The sequence below is a fragment of the Delphinus delphis genome, chromosome 10 (assembly GCF_949987515.2).
Source record: "Delphinus delphis chromosome 10, mDelDel1.2, whole genome shotgun sequence".
Taxonomy (NCBI): domain Eukaryota; kingdom Metazoa; phylum Chordata; class Mammalia; order Artiodactyla; family Delphinidae; genus Delphinus; species Delphinus delphis.
This window is the reverse complement of record NC_082692.2, coordinates 2,513,176-2,528,744: the sequence shown is the minus strand read 5'-3', so window position 1 is coordinate 2,528,744 and position 15,569 is coordinate 2,513,176. Positions and strand designations below refer to the sequence as shown.

General features: G+C 48.1%; 1 long non-coding RNA gene across 4 annotated transcripts; it reads right to left on the bottom strand.

The window, feature by feature from the left end:
* Positions 1–768: 768 nt before the first annotated feature.
* Positions 769–15,451, bottom strand: LOC132432865 (uncharacterized). Of its 4 annotated transcripts, none has more exons than XR_009521020.1 (4): positions 14,940–15,451; positions 7,209–7,288; positions 3,662–4,464; positions 769–2,260 (listed from the first exon to the last, which is right to left on the bottom strand). It is a non-coding gene; the product is annotated as an uncharacterized lncRNA (long non-coding RNA). The 4 variants fall into 4 exon arrangements; XR_009521021.1 differs by having other exon boundaries at positions 3,662–3,838; XR_009521022.2 differs by lacking the exon at positions 14,940–15,451 and adding an exon at positions 7,814–8,202 and having other exon boundaries at positions 3,662–3,838.
* Positions 15,452–15,569: the final 118 nt, after the last annotated feature.

The following is a 15,569-nucleotide window of genomic DNA, read 5'->3' as shown; positions in this document are numbered from 1 at the left end:
CTTCCCTGACTTTCTCCACCGGTTCAGGGTCCTGACCGCTCCCTCCATCACATCCAAAGGACAGTGAGCTGGCCCGACGGGGCCCCAGAGCCGGGCCCATTGCCCTGGGCAGCCACCCCTCAGGCCCCTCCTGTCCCTCGCATTTTCCTCCCTGTCCTGTCCTCTCTCTTAGACGATGTCTTAACTAGTGTCTGGAGCTCCAATTTCCCTTGAGTTCGGCATCTCAGACTCAACCAAGCCCCAGCTGAGCTCAGGGGCTCTCCCATCCCCTCGGTGCCCCTCCCCCATCAGAGGTACCATCAGGCAGGAGCACAGCTCACAGCCCTGCTACCCTCCCCCAGGCCCCGCATCTGGTTGGTACCAAATCTGACATCAGTCCCTTTTCCACGGTCCCTCTCCTGCCCCTTTCCTTCTGTTTCCAAGGGAACTTTCTGACTCAACGGACTCCTACCTGCCCACCCTGCCCCACCAGAGACTGTCCCCCAATAGTGTAGCGCACAGCTGCCACCAGGGGTCCCCCAGGATAGGTCTGCTCATGTCACACATGCTCTCCAACACACGTGCCTGGGCACGCACACACACACACCACACGCCACTCACCCACACGACATACACCCAACACACACATACACAACCACCCTCCCCCAACGCACGTGTACACACGCGCGCACACACAGCTCTTCATAACGTTCAGAATAACACCTCTAGACAATGCCCAGCCTGGCATGCAGAGCTCCCACGTCAGCTCCAACCCACTCACCCAGCCTCTGCTCCCACAAGCCCCCGATCCAAAGATGACACGTTTAGCCACTATTTGAAATGAGCCCATTACTTGCAGTGGAAGGAAGTTTCCCGTGGAATACTTCGCGGTTGCTCGTCTGTTCTGTAAACAACAAAAAAAACTGTATATATACACACCCACACAGGTACATACACACAGACACGTGCGAACTAGATATTTTAATGCATTCTATAGGTTTCTATATGATATATCTGAATGTGCAAAGAAGGTGAAATTGCTCAAATGCTGGCTCCCCACCCATGTCACCTTTGGGACGGTGGCAGGGGTGAGGATGCTGTCGGCACCCCCGTCTCGGCTCTCAGCACAGCGGCTGTAACCCCTGATCTGCTCATCTGTCCCCGACTGGATGGAGGTTCTTGGGGCAGGGCCACAGCTTCATCTGCATGTTGTCAGGGGTCAGTGTGAGGCCGGGCACAGAGCCAGCGCTCAGGAACGTGTGTGGTGGAGCTGGCATCTCCTACAAGACACTGTCCTCAAGCGGGACCTGGGGAGCACCCTGTACTGGCGGGGGTGGTGGTGACAGCGTGCTCAGTGATGTGGGCGTGGCCTCCAAAACCTGCATGTGCAAAGGTGTCATCTTTAACAGTGACTTGCAGGCAAGCTTCAAAGTCCTTCAGGCAGAATGCTTTTTTGGGTGTGTGTGCTTTCCTCAAGCCGCTGTGGACTCCTTGAAGACACGGAGCATCAGGGAGAAGGCCAGGACCCTGATGGGGTTTCAGGCCTTAGGTCTAATTGCCCCCAAACTCCTTCCACCGCTAAGCCTGTCACAGTGTCCGATTCATCCCCTTGGGCTGCTGGCTCACAGCCACACGTTGGAATCACCTGCGGAGATTGGTCCTGACACTGGAAGCTTCCACCAAAGAGTCTGGTTAATGGGCTGCGCTGGGCCTGGGCACCCATCTTTTAAAAGTTGCCCCGATGACTCTGATGGGCGGTTGGGACTGAGAACCTCGCTGAGGTACCAGGAGCCGCAGAGCCTCCCGACCCCTTCCCGGGTCCCCAGGGGCGTCTCTGAACCTGCTCCAGAGGCTCAAGTCATGAAGGCGCTGACAGCACCTGCTGCTACCTTCGCTTTAAAATCATAAATGAACAAAATAGCTATTCAGAGATTCCCTTTACTACTGGACAGCTTGCAGCTCTGAGAACTCAGGAGGGAGGCCCCGCGGTGGCCGTGGAGGAGGGATGGGACTTTGTCACCCGGTTCGCTGAGAACAGCAGGCCGCGCTGCCTCTCCTGGCAGCATTTACGTGATTCTTCATCTTAGTTTTACGCTGTGTAATTCATGCCCGCAATGGGCCATTGGCTAAATCAACAAAGCATTTGGAATACGGACATTTAAATCCAAGTTTATGAAGAAAATAACAATCATTCCTCACATAAGCTTCCAAAATTTTACCAGTTACGTTCAATACATTGAAATTCTTACAGGATGTCAGTTCAGGATATCCAGACCATTGTCTAAAAGAGAAAAAACAGTAATCATTGTATCCAATTCCTTTTCCATTTATTGAAATTAAAATCTAACAAAAGAAACACCCTCTCCCTTATCTTATCATTTTGAAACAAAATATGAAAATTCTTTAAAAATTAAGTCCATGGTCCACTTTTTTTTTTTTTTTGCGGTATGCGGGCCTCTCACTGTCGTGGCCTCTCCCATTGCGGAGCACAGGCTCCGGACGCGCAGGCTCAGCGGCCATGGCTTACAGGCCCAGCCGCTCCACCGCATGTGGGATCTTCCCGGCCCGGGGCACGAACCCGCGTCCCCTGCATCGGCAGACGGACTCTCAACCACTGCACCACCAGGGAAGCCCCATGGTCCACTTTTGATGCCCTTAACATGGTTAAATTTCAAGCTGCATTGTAATATTTGTTGTTTGCCCAAACCAAACACCATATAAAAATCATTTAAAAATTGGTTTGCCAAAAAACTGTGTGTTCGTTTTTGTATAAAATTAAAGTATGTTACATATCACAAGTCCCTCGTGAAGGGAGAAAAAGTAAAAATGCATCTTACAAATTATGATCATCATTAATATTACATTAGAAATACTTTCTGACATCCTTTGATATCATATTGATCTGAAATAAGATACTAAAATTAAAATGACTTTTGGCGAACATCATATAAATTTTTTTTTAATATTGAAGGAGTTTTTTTACTTTTTAAGGAGTTTTCAGATTATATATTACATGAAAGGGGTGCATGGGTCAAAAACTTTGGGGAAATGACATCTCTTCCCCAACTTGATTATTTATCAGAATTACACAAAGAAGCTTGTGGGCCCCTGCCCACCCCCAGCTCCATGAATCGGAGTCTCCAAGAGATGCTGGGGCACCTCTATTTTTTGTGGGGGCCCTTCTATTTTTAATAAGCACCCCAGATGATCCTGGTGATGAGCCTGGTGCAGAAAACGCCCATCTTGTCAGAAAGCGGGTCCCGAGGCAAAAAAAAAAAAAGCCGTAAGAGGAAGTGTCAGCTGGCAAAGCACAGAGTTGGCAGAAGGAGGTTTGACGTGAGTGTGGTCTTGCCCTGGAAGGTCTTAGAAAACCGGCCTGAAGACACTGAAGGGATAGACCCAGGATTGGGTGACAGTTGAACCTGCACATTACTGCAAACCCACAGACCCAGTGACTCGACTCTGATCCCTCCCTTACCGTGGAACCTAGAGCAAGTCACTTGCCTCCGGCTCCTCAACTGTATAATGAGGATTAAAAAAAAAAAAAAAAAAAAATCAACCTCCAAGGATTGCGCTAAGGGTTAAACGAAATCATTTGGCCCCAAAGCAGCTAACCCTAAGTGAGAACGCAAAGAAATGGAAATGACTTGGAAGAGTGATTCTGACTCTGCCTTTGACCTACCTCAGCGAAATTCTGATTGTAGTTTTTGCAACTGCAATCTGTCTGTTGTCCTGTTCTTTTAGGCATGGACAGTTTCTTCATCGATCCCAGCTATCTGGGGTCCCACGCCGTTTCCGTCGGCTGACGCTTCAATCACTGAACTCTGTCTCCAAGGCTGCGAAATGGTTATTCTCTGGGCTGATCAAATGAAAGCGTCTCAGTGAAGGGGGCTAAACAGTGCTGTATTAAGAGCGTAGTTCCTGCAAGGTTCTCTGGGTGAAGATGAATGTTCGAGAGAAAGGGGAGTTTATGCTCCAGCCTCCACTGAGCAAGCAGAGACGTTGGGCTGGGGGTCGGGGGCCACTCATGTTGAGATCTTTCATTTATTCTCCCCACAAAGCATGCTTTCATTTAACATCTTTCAGAGATGAAAATGTAATCGTTAGCTCAGCTTACAAATGGGAGGTGCGGTTCTAAAGCCTGGAGAATAACTCAGTGGAAGTACACAGGCTGGTGATGAGATTAGAGATGCGACATTCAGACATCGCACAGAATAAAATGCATATTCAGGAAGCTGGAGGTGGGGTCCCATGCGGACCAAAACTATGTTATGCAAATACAGTGTGTCTGTATTAGTCAGGGAAGTGATGCAAAACAGAAAGAAAGCAATCTCGAGGTCTTTGTGCTCCTTAAAGAAAAGATGCGGCTGCCAGAGCTGTCCCCCTGAGAGGATGCCTGGCTGTGCAGAACATGGACGGCTGGCTCTGGGGAGGCAACCTGGGAAAGACCCCCGCCTGGCACTGAAGATGCAAACAAACGGCACACTAGGGTGAAAAGGGGGGAAAGAAGGACATGGTTATTTTCATCTTTATCCTCGTCGTTCACACAGTCACTCTCAATCTATTGTGAGAGCTGACTGTGTTTCCCTATCTCTTCCTTTCTTTCAGACACAATGCTCTTGACTGCTGAAAATTAGTGTGCGTTTCAGCAAAACTCTTACGGCAAAAGTTTACCATGTGGTGTTCATTCTTTTCATCTGAAGAATGAAATTGGAAGTTTGGGAAATTCCTGTTCATAAAGTAACATACCCATAGCTTCTCTCCTTGATGAGTGTTTCCACTAGTCAACAAGCTAACTAAATCCAGGACAAGACATGTGTATGTGAATTTTATAAAGAGAACAGGAGGTATTTGCTATGACAAATTGAATGTGCTGCTCTAAATTTACTACACAGGTCCCACACGGGGGCCCCTAGAGATATCAATCTGTAAGTGAGCTCATTACCACAGAGAAAGGTCCCTTAAAATGGGGGAGAAAAATTGGTGCAGAAATGAACGGTCTGACGTCTGGCTGTGCAGCAAATACCCCGAGCCTTATCTCCAGGGTGCATTCTAGAAAAGGAATGGATGGACAGCATGGCCATCTCCTAAAAATGAAACAGGGCTCTAAAGAGCTCACACCAATTACAGTCAGGGATGCGGCAGCTACTGCTTCCAGTCTGCCACAAATTTCTTCCACTTTGAAATTAAACCCTGGTGGCATTAAAAATTGATAGATGCACTCATCAGAGGTACCTGACCAGCTTCTAGAATATCATCTTCCCTCTCTCCCAGTCCTCAAGAGCCAGGAATTCCTGATCTCTCGGGCTAACAAATCTAAATTTAAAAAAACATGAAGGAAGACTCACAGACATAGAGAACAGACTTGTGGTTGCCAAGGGGGTGGGGCTGGGGGAGGGCTGGACTGGGAGTTTGTGATTAGCAGATGCAAACTAGTATATATAAGATGGATAAACAACAAGGTCCTACTGTAGAGCGCAGGGAACTATATTCAATATCCTGTGATAAACCATAATGGAAAAGAATAGGAAAAAGAATATACATATATATGTATAACTGAGTCACTTTGCTGTACAGCAGAAATTAACACAACATTGTAAATCAACTACAGTTCAAGAAAATTTTTAAATAAATAAAAATAAAAAACATAAAGGAAAACCCAGACCACCTGGTTACTTCTCAAGATCCAGAGGGATTGTTTATCTTTTCTGAAGAAGCACCAAAAGTTCAGACAAATTCCTGCTCATTTTGGTGCTGTTCTCACTAGATTTATGACCCGACAATAAAAAATCTGTTGAATCAGTGAAGGAGTGAGTGGTGAAAAGAGATGGACAGGTGACAAGGAGGGATTTTTACAAGGAAAGGGAGATTGTGTTGATGAATATTTAAAAAAATTAAATTGGAGGGGTGAAAAAAATGACACGTAAAAAAAATAACTGCTTATTTGGGTAAAGAGTCCTAAGTTTTGAACCTGGATTTATAGTCAGTGAACTGAAAAGAAAAAAACAAAAAACCAACCAAACAGAAAAAGCCTTCTCTTGAGATCACCAGTAAAGTCACAGAAGCTTTTAGGAGTTTCATTTCCTTAGGAAGTGTGCTCATTCATACCACGTTGTCATAGAAACATTTTTTTAAGTGTTTTCCGGCCATTTTGTTGTTTCACTAAAGAAGCAGGGGACCACCAAGTACTGGATTCAGAGGAGACAGAAAAGTTCCCTCCTGCCCACTCCCCACAACTGAAAGAATTCTGGACCAGTTCTTTGACTTAGGAGTTCCTGGAAGTGCCTTTTGTTTGAAAACACTGACTGTTCTCCCAGCTGGGAGCCAATTCAGAGGAAAAGTTCAGCTATTAAGGAAGAAACCTTGCAGGCAGAAGGAGGTGGACGGTGCAAGCTTCCTGTACGATGCAGCATCTAACGCGTGATCATTTGGAATATGTGTAAATATTTTTACCCACCTTATTAAAATGCTTTTAATTCTAGATTTGTATATAACAGTTAAATGGTGTAAAAAATGGTCTAAATAATGTTTTCCTGTGAGCCTATGACTTAAACAGGGTATTCCCAGATTCCATGTCATTTTCCCCGATGGTCATCCTTCCTCATTTCTTATGCCTCTTGGGGTGAAATGAGCAGCCAGAGAAATGGGAAAATGAGGTGATTTAGGTAATGCTCGGTTTCTGCCCCAAATCCTTAGCTGTCAATTTCATTCTTTTATTCGTTGTTTTGGAAGCCACTTCAAACACTTTTTGGAAGGAAGTTGTTATAATAAGTAATTGAACCCTTGGTATGTGTTTGTATTCCAGGAAGAATTGCATTTTTCTAACATGGGACTTTAAATTGTTGGGATAAATTGGAAAACAGTCTCCTCAATTCCATTTGCTCTCAGTTTGAAAGATACTGACTACATGTCAAAACCCGTTTCCCCGGAAGCGATCAAAAGCAGCAAAATTAATCACCAAGAGCTATTATCATTGAAGACTAGACAGTGCCTAATATCCAGGAGGTCACGGTTACAGGGGTGAAGTACGTGGAGATCATGCAGACCTTGGCCATTTGCCTGGAACAGGGCCACACCGCCACCCAGGTAGACCAGTTGTCCCAGGGAGATGGCCTTTAATAAAACCATCCTGCAAGGGACAGTGCGGGCTCCACCATAGCAGCTGCTACGGGCGGAGTCTGTCTTTCAAATGCGGTACACTAGCAAACCCAGAAAGCAATCTGACTTACTGTCAGACCGGGATCTGCTGACATTGAACTTGGAGGGTTAGGAGTATAATCAGACTCAAAGGAGGTGCCGGTGTGCTGACCTGTAAATAGATTATTAACAAAGAGCAAAGCTTGACAGAGCGTCTGCAATGCTTACCTTCTAAACTGCGCTCTGCCCAGAGTTGGACATCAGACTAGCACTGGTTTTCTAGAATATATGTGTGTATATATATATCTATATATCTATCTATCTGGGGAGGCGATGGAGGACAGAAAGTCCCTCAAGCATGAACGTGCCACACACACACTCTCCTCTCGCTTAGAGGGTCAATACAAGCAACTTAAACAATTTTAAGTAAGGAGGAAGCAAACGTTCCACACGTCCTGAGCTCATCTTCAATCACTGGCCCGAATCGGATGCTTTCGGAAAGCAGTGGTCCCTCCATCTCTTTAAAAATTTATTTACTTATTTCTTCAATCTGACGACTTCTGCTCTGGGCCAGCTGAGGCCAGGTCATCTGGAATGTTTGTGTTCAGGAGCACTTGGGAAAAGAAACTTCCATTATTTTCCTGTCTGGGTGAGGGTCAGAACAATTCACCATAACAACGAATACAAATGTACTTACTTCTGTAAAAGTCAACTCCTTGAACCACGGCATGGGCATCTGTGCCGTTGCCCTGAGCCTTTATTCTGGTTTCAGTTCACTGAATGCTTTGTGCCTGTTTAAGCCCCATCAGTGAGGTACTCACAGTCCCGAGATAACGGATAGCAGAAAGTTGACAATAGCTGAAATACTTGGGATGTGCAGACAACCGAGTGAAGTCACTCGGGCTGCCACGTGGAAGTCAACATCCAGGCGGATCAGAGAGTCAGAGAGAAGAGACTAAACTCAGAGGCTCTATGAACATGGCCTTGCCTGCACTGCGCCCATCTGGGAATGAAAATACAAATGTCCACAAAAGCCAAATTGGAAATCAGGATGTGGGTATCAGCCTTAGAAAGGAGGGTTGGGCTTCCCTGGTGGCGCAGTGGTTGAGAGTCCGCCTGCCGATGCAGGGGACACGGGTTCGTGCCCCGGTCCGGGAAGATCCCACATGCCGCGGAGCGGCTGGGCCCGTGAGCCGTGGCCGCTGAGCCTGCGCGTCCGGAGCCTGTGCTCCGCAACGGGAGAGGCCACAGCAGTGAGAGGCCCGCGTACCGCAAAGGAAGAAAAAAAGAAAAATAAAGGAGGGTCACCTGTGACTCCTGTGTATGATAACTTCAAACATGATCTTGATGGACATCTCCTCTCATTTCCTTAGACTCACACTCAGGAAGAACTCGAATTGTCGTGTCAAAAAGGCGAAGAGAAACAAGGGTCTCCCGCCCCAGAAGGATGCTCTTGAGATTCCAAAAGGAAGGACACAGTGGGGCAGGAGAAAGAGTTTATGCCTTGGAAAGAGGGGAAAGGAAGAGGCTGTCACCTGGGGGTGTGGCCGGGAGCGTGGCAGCAGGGATGCTCTGGAAGGTGGGTGCGAAGTGAAGTGGGAATCCGGAATCCGGAGGACAAATGGCTGCCGGCACACCCCGCCCCGTGGAAGCCACGCCCATGCGATTGCCGGTGGTCAGGAGCTGCTCGTTCTGTCCTCACCGGCTCAGGAGCCTCATGGACCCCTGCCTGCCCCCTGCTGTGGACAGGATGCCCGCCTCTCCAAACACCTGCTGAGCCCCCGAACTGCCCCATATTTCCTTTCTTAAATGGCCCAAATCATATAATTTCCCCCCAAAGTAGGTCCTTGCTACTCAGTAATGCCGTCGGGGACAAATCAAGCCCCTCGATGTGGGTGAGACTGAGTGGCCAAATACATCCTCCCTTTACAAATTTCTGCTCCTTTCAATCAAATTTATAGACACGTACTTAGTCCACATCTTTTCAGAAACATCTGCATAAAGTGAGGGGCAGTGGGATTCAGCCCTGGTCTTCTTACCTAGGGATTCTCTCTCACCTCGTGCTAAGTGGCCGATGGTGTGAGTGGATACGGAAGCTGCACAAAACTGACGGGAGGCTGGGGCATATAGATATGATCGGATGTCAAAGGATGTGAACATCGACCCAAACCTCCCCCCTTGATTTCTTGAACAAGCTGGAAGTACCTCCGTCTCCTTTTCATTCACTCATAGAATGAAATGTGCCCAGGGTACCAGTCTAGACTCTGGGTTGTGTGATGCAACCAATGCAGATATACCCAGGACAACATCTCTACCCCCAGGAGCGCGAATAACTTTACAACCAACATTCGCTACAGTTAATTGATCATTATTTACTGTAACGTAATGTTTTACAGTATGTAAATGTAAAAAAAATTTGACACTGAGAAGTGTAAAACTCCAGCAGCCCTTCCCAACAGGATTATTTCATGCTGTGACTAAGACAGATAGTCTTAAACAGTCTTGGGTTTTCATTGAGTTTTCTCAGCATCACGTTAAAAAATGGTGACTTAAGTTTATGTAAACACCTCAGCTGCAGCGGGGAAGTCTGTTACTCAGGACTTAAGCAACAAATTCCGTCCTCAGAAAAGGGGTATCGTGGAACGGTATTCCGGGTGGCAAGAACCCACAGAGGTGAGGTCAGTGGATATGAGATTAGGATTCCTTGCAAGTAACAGGGATGAGAAGGAATACATGGACGAAAAGACAAATTCAGAGAGAATTCACCTCCCAGTGAGGCGCAGTGGTCATCTCCAGCCCAACCTTACTTTATAGTCTGGAAACGGAGACACTGAACACAGTGACTGATTACAGTACAGCCAGCTCAGCGTCTGTGGTGATAAAGCAGAAGTGACCAAGAGAGAATCTGCTTAGATGAACTTTTAAATTTCCTTTGAATTACTGCAGTAATGCTCGCCTATTGCATTAAATTTGGAAAACATGGAAAGTGCACAAAGGAAAATAAAAAGTCTGTGATCCCATTCCGAAGAGATGATCACCATGAACCCCTTTTAGATGGCTTGATGCATGGAATTTGGGTCTCCAGGAAAATACGGATTTGATGATAAGACTATGAAACCCTCCCAAACGTCTCATTGCTGGGAATCGGGGGACGGCGGCGTTTTGGTGGCTCAGTCATTCGTGTCCCTCACTCACCTTATTCATTCAGCAGATATTTAGTGAGCATCTATCACGTGCCAGGCACTGTGTTAGGCACTGGGTGTACCAGTATGTACCAGTATGTACCAGTATGAAGGAGACGGTCATTGTCCCTGTCCTCGTGGGGATGACATTCCAGCCAGGAAAACATAATTAACGCTTAGTTACAATCATGAACGGTGAGGACACCGTGAGATGGCACAACGGGTTGCCCGACACCAGACTTGCTTTGTCTGGTTGAAGCTAGAATCAACCTTGCTACTCAGAGCGGCCTCTGCAGAAAATGAGCTCCGGGGCCTCCTGGGAACTTGTCAGAAATGCAGACTCTCAGGCCCCACCCACTGAATCAGGATCTGCTTTTTCACAAGCTCCCAGGGGATTCGCAGGCCTATTAGGGCTTGAGAATCACTGTTCTAAAGGATGTGGGACTCCTCAGTCCAGCGGGGCATTGGGGCAGGTAAGGCCCACTAGCCCCGCGAGCCTGACACCCACCGTCCGCATAGGAGATTCTCTGGAGCCAGCAGAGGAAGCCAGTGCGGCTGGACCACAGCCGGAGGAGGCTGTGGGGTCAGCCGGGAGGCCTCAGTCACGGCCAGCCGTGGGTCCAGGAGCACTTCAGCCCCTTTGGGAGCCCCAGTTTCCTCACCTGCAGGGGCAGCTCTCCTCCCTACCCCTGAGGGCTGACATGAGCGTCAGACCAGCCGCTGTGCCGAAAGCATTCACAGCGCTGAGGCCTCACCACTGCTTTTCATTTGATGAGGGAGGAAGGAGAGCTATGTTTGCGGGGCCTTCACTGCCCCGCCTCCCGTGGGCGGGACTCAAAGTGAATTATTCCTCAGGCATTAGAAGGAATGAACTAATTAATGCCTTTTGTAGCGACATGGATAGACGTAGAGATTGTCCTACTGAGTGGTGTAAGTCAGACAGAGAAAGACAAATGTATGATACTGCTTATATGTGGAATCTTAAAAAATGGTACAAATGAACTTATTTGCAAAAGAGAAACAGAGTCACAGATGTAGAAGACAAACTCATGGTTACGGTGCCGGGGGAGATAAACTGGGAGACTGGGATTGACATATACACACTGCTATATATGAAACAGCTAACTAATAAGGACCTATTGAAGAGCACAGGAAACTCTACCCAACACTGTGTAATGACCTATATGGGAAAAGAATCTAAACAAGAGTGGATGTGTTTATATGTATAACTGAGTGACTTTGCTGTACGGCAGAAACTAACACAACATTGTAAATCAACTATATTCCAATAAAAATTTTTTAAAAATCACAGTGCCCCTGTTACTAGTTTACCCAACTCATCACAAGCACAGGCAGTGATGCAAAAGACACTCTAGCTCCAACTTTGCATATGGCGGCGGTAGCATGGGGGTGGGGTGGTTACGAATTGTGGAACAGGTGTGGTTAGGGCCCCGCTGCGGCCAGGAACGCCTCCCCAGCCCCGTCTAACCTCCTGGCTTGAGCCCCCAGCTCCCTACCATGTTTTCTGATGCAGAACGAGGGGGACACGGAGGGTGACCTGGAGTGACCACCAACCTTTGCTCTTTCTTTTCTTAACTGTGAGTGTTAGGGAGCAAGGACAGAACTTACAAAACAACCTAAGCGCAAACAAAACAGCCGCAGGAGAAAAGTAAACAGAAAAGCGATCGTCCCGTCCAAGTAAAGCGATCGTCCCGTCCAAGTAAAGGCCTTGAATTTCATGAAGCCTTTCTTTCATTCCCATTTGTTACTCTTAAGAATCAGATTAAAGTATCTGGTTTCCCAAGCGCTTGCCTACAACCAGGGTTCCTCCTCGGACACATCTTTGTAATTCTACCCACCTTGGCAGACAGGCAGGTGACCCAGAGAGCTTTGTTCCCCGGTTTCACATTGTATTATGTAGCCTCAGGCACCAGGCTACCCAGTCAGCCCGATTTACAACCTGAAACCACTCGTCTTTTCTGTGTCTGTTCCTGACGTTTACGCAACACAGGTCCTCAGAGGTGTACCAGCACCCTGCCTGCCCTCTATCATTTTATTTGTCCTCACAGCAGACATGGACTTCTTATATTTTTTGTGTTCAATTCCTGATACATGGAGAGGCAAACCCAGGCAAAGGGAGTTCAGGTGCGCCGTGTGAGATGATACACTGGACTTGGTGGCTGGGCTGGACTAGAAGTTCTAGTACTTACGTCAGAGATTCTCTCATCACCGTCATCATCTAATATTTAAGTAACAGAAAAAGCCTGAGAAGAAAAGCTCACTAGGACCTAATCCCACTTCCCAGAGTCAAGCACTGGGCACACGCTGGCTCTTTACTTCCAAACTCCCACAGTGCCGAGATACCCCTTTAAAATGTTACACAAGTAATACGTGCATCTTAATTCAGAAATGTACACAAGAACACTACAGATACAGCAGAAGTCCCTGCTGACACCTTCCCATCCTGACTTTGTTCACTACCCCATAGGCACCTTGAAGGATGTGGCAGGTACCTTTCCACTTAGTATTGTTTTGTCATATACGTCCATATAACTGTGCTGTACCCACAGTCATTTTCATTGACGGTTTTCCCACTGACATTTTGGTTTTGAGATCTAGCCACACTTTTAGGACTGATTCATCTTCTGTGGCTGTAGAGTATTCTATCCCACGTATCTGCCACTAATTTATTCATTCCACTTTTTAAAAGTATTTTTTAATTGAACTATAGTTGATTTACAATGTTAATCTCTGCAGTACAGCAAAGTGACTCAGTTACACACACACATATACATTCTTTTTTCTATTCTTTTCCATTATGGTTTATCCCAGGATATTGAATATAGTTCCCCGTGCTACACACTAGGACCTTGTTGTTCATCCAGTCTATATTCCATTCCACTTTTGATGACCACTGAAGTCCTTTCCACTTTCTCACCGTGGCAAACACTGCGCATTTCTCTAAGTGCCTGTGTGGAAATGTTTCTCGGGACTTACTCCTAGAAGAGGAATTGTTGGGTCACAAGAGGAATTGCTGTGCACTTTCAGTTTCAACAACAACGGCCAAATTGCCTTCCAAAGAGCTTTTTCCAACCCGGACGCCCCGAATCAGCGCGCGAGGGTACGTGTCTCTCCATAAGCCGGCACAAATTCCTGTTCTTGTCAGACTTCCCCGAGTATAATTTTCCAAAGTTAAATATGACTCTCACATCTTTCTACAAATATGGCATGCACATGGGCCAAAAGTTTACTCACCTCATTAACTAATGAGGACGTTTGTAAGATGAAAAAGCTGATTCAAAGACCATTTGGGGAAATGGGTTTACAGAGTCCTTAACCTATATTAAAATAAGATTGCTAGGCTAGATATAAACATGGTTAATGTCCTACAGGGAAATAATTATAACCTTTGAAGTTACCTTTTCTTTGGGGCAAAGATTATTTGCATCTCTACCAGGCACAAATCTACAAGTTGGTACATGACCTTATAGAGACTCAGCTTTTCATTAATAGTAAACAGCAACATCAAACAACAGAAACTTCTCCTAGAAAAGTAAGTAATCCTTGAGCTTTTAAACAACGCTTCAAAACGAGGTTGAAAGGAGCGCCATCCTTTTGGTCTTATTTTCAGATTTTGGATAATTTCTCTTAATAGATTTTTAAAAATCTGTATCAGTGCAATGGATTAAAAAGTGGCAGTTCATTGTGTTTTACTCGGAATGTCTGTAATGATTAGTGACTTTTGGGCCGTTGTTATTTTTACTCTCTAGTTCCAGGTCTCTTTAACAAACAAATATTGCGGACAGGAAATAGCTTCCTTCTCTTTAGTGACCAGAGTGCCTGGCACAACTGAAGAGCAGCCTCACGAAGTTAGGTCTCCTAGGCAACAGGGAAAAGGAGACCTGATTGCTCCTAGGATAGATTTATTGGATGCATAAAAACACCTTCACTGTGGTCGGAGAGGTTCTGCTCAGCCCAGCGGCAGTGGGAGAGGGGGTGTGTACCCAGGGAGGATACGATGGGGGGAGACCTCAGTGGGGCTTTGTGGGGGACGGCAGAACTCAGCTCTGCCCGCTTCCTCAGCCTCTACCCTCAGGTTCCTCCTGCGGACTAGGTGGTGAGTCCATCAGTTACCAGCATTTACTGACTGTCGCCAGGTTGGGGAGTCTGCAGGTTGTGGAAAACACCTTCTCTTCCCAGTTCACAAGGCAAACGGGAGGTAAAGATAAACTTGGATGAACTTTGAAGGTCTGATATGGGCAAGTCACTGGAGCAGTCTGAGTAAAACCTGGAGGCGGTGATGTATGTGCGTGTGCGTGTGCGCGTGTGTGTAGCAGTGAGACACACCTCTCGGTCTGGATCGAGTCACGTGACCGACAACCTGCCCTCAGGCTGGACCGAGTCACGTGACCGACGACCCCGGGTCTGGGTCGAGTCACGTGACCGACAACCTGCCCTCGGTCCCCATCGTTTCTGCGCCCTAGCTGGGCTGTCGATACTTTCCAGGAGCGCAGAGCGCTTACGGGCCTCGCCCTGGCTGTGCCTCCCCAGCCTGGGGCGATGTGAGGTCACCCGAGACCCTCTAGAACCAACTTCCAATACTTGAACTAACCGGATTCCTTAACTATCGCTCGAAATTACCTCCCAATTAGGAGCAGCCTGAGGAGCAGGCGGCCGTGAATCCCGGTTCTCCACGGGGGCAGCTTCCCCGGGTCCACTTCGAAATCTCTCCGGCTCACCAAGGGCCCCAGCTCACGCGGGGACGCTCTTTCCGAGGGGACCCTTTCCCACCGCCGGCCCGTCCCACTTCTTAGCAGGGCGTCCACTCTCCTTTTGGGGGGACCCTGTGGCTGGCTGGCCCGGGCCTGCCGCGTCGTCTGTCCCACCGTGTCCCCATCTGTCCCCAGCCGCGTCCGCGCCGTGGCCGGGCGGTGGCGCGACTGGAATGCGCGGGGGACGCGGGGCGGGCGGCTTCGGCCTCCGGCCCGGCCCAGGGTAGATGGGCGGGCGGCGCGCGGACGAGAACCTGGCCGACAGCACCGGCGCCGGGTCCCCGGAGCGGGTGCGCCCCGCCCTCGCCCCCCTCCCGGCACACGTGCAGCTTCCACCCCCGCGGGTCGGGTGGGGCGCGTAGCCCCCCGACCCGACAGTCTCCGAGGATCGAGAAACGGAAAGAGAGAAGTCTCCCCGGGAGCCCGCCGAGCGCAGGCCGGCCCGCCCTCCCTGCCCAGTCTCGTCCGATCCCGGCCGGCGGCTCGGGGCCCGGAGGGG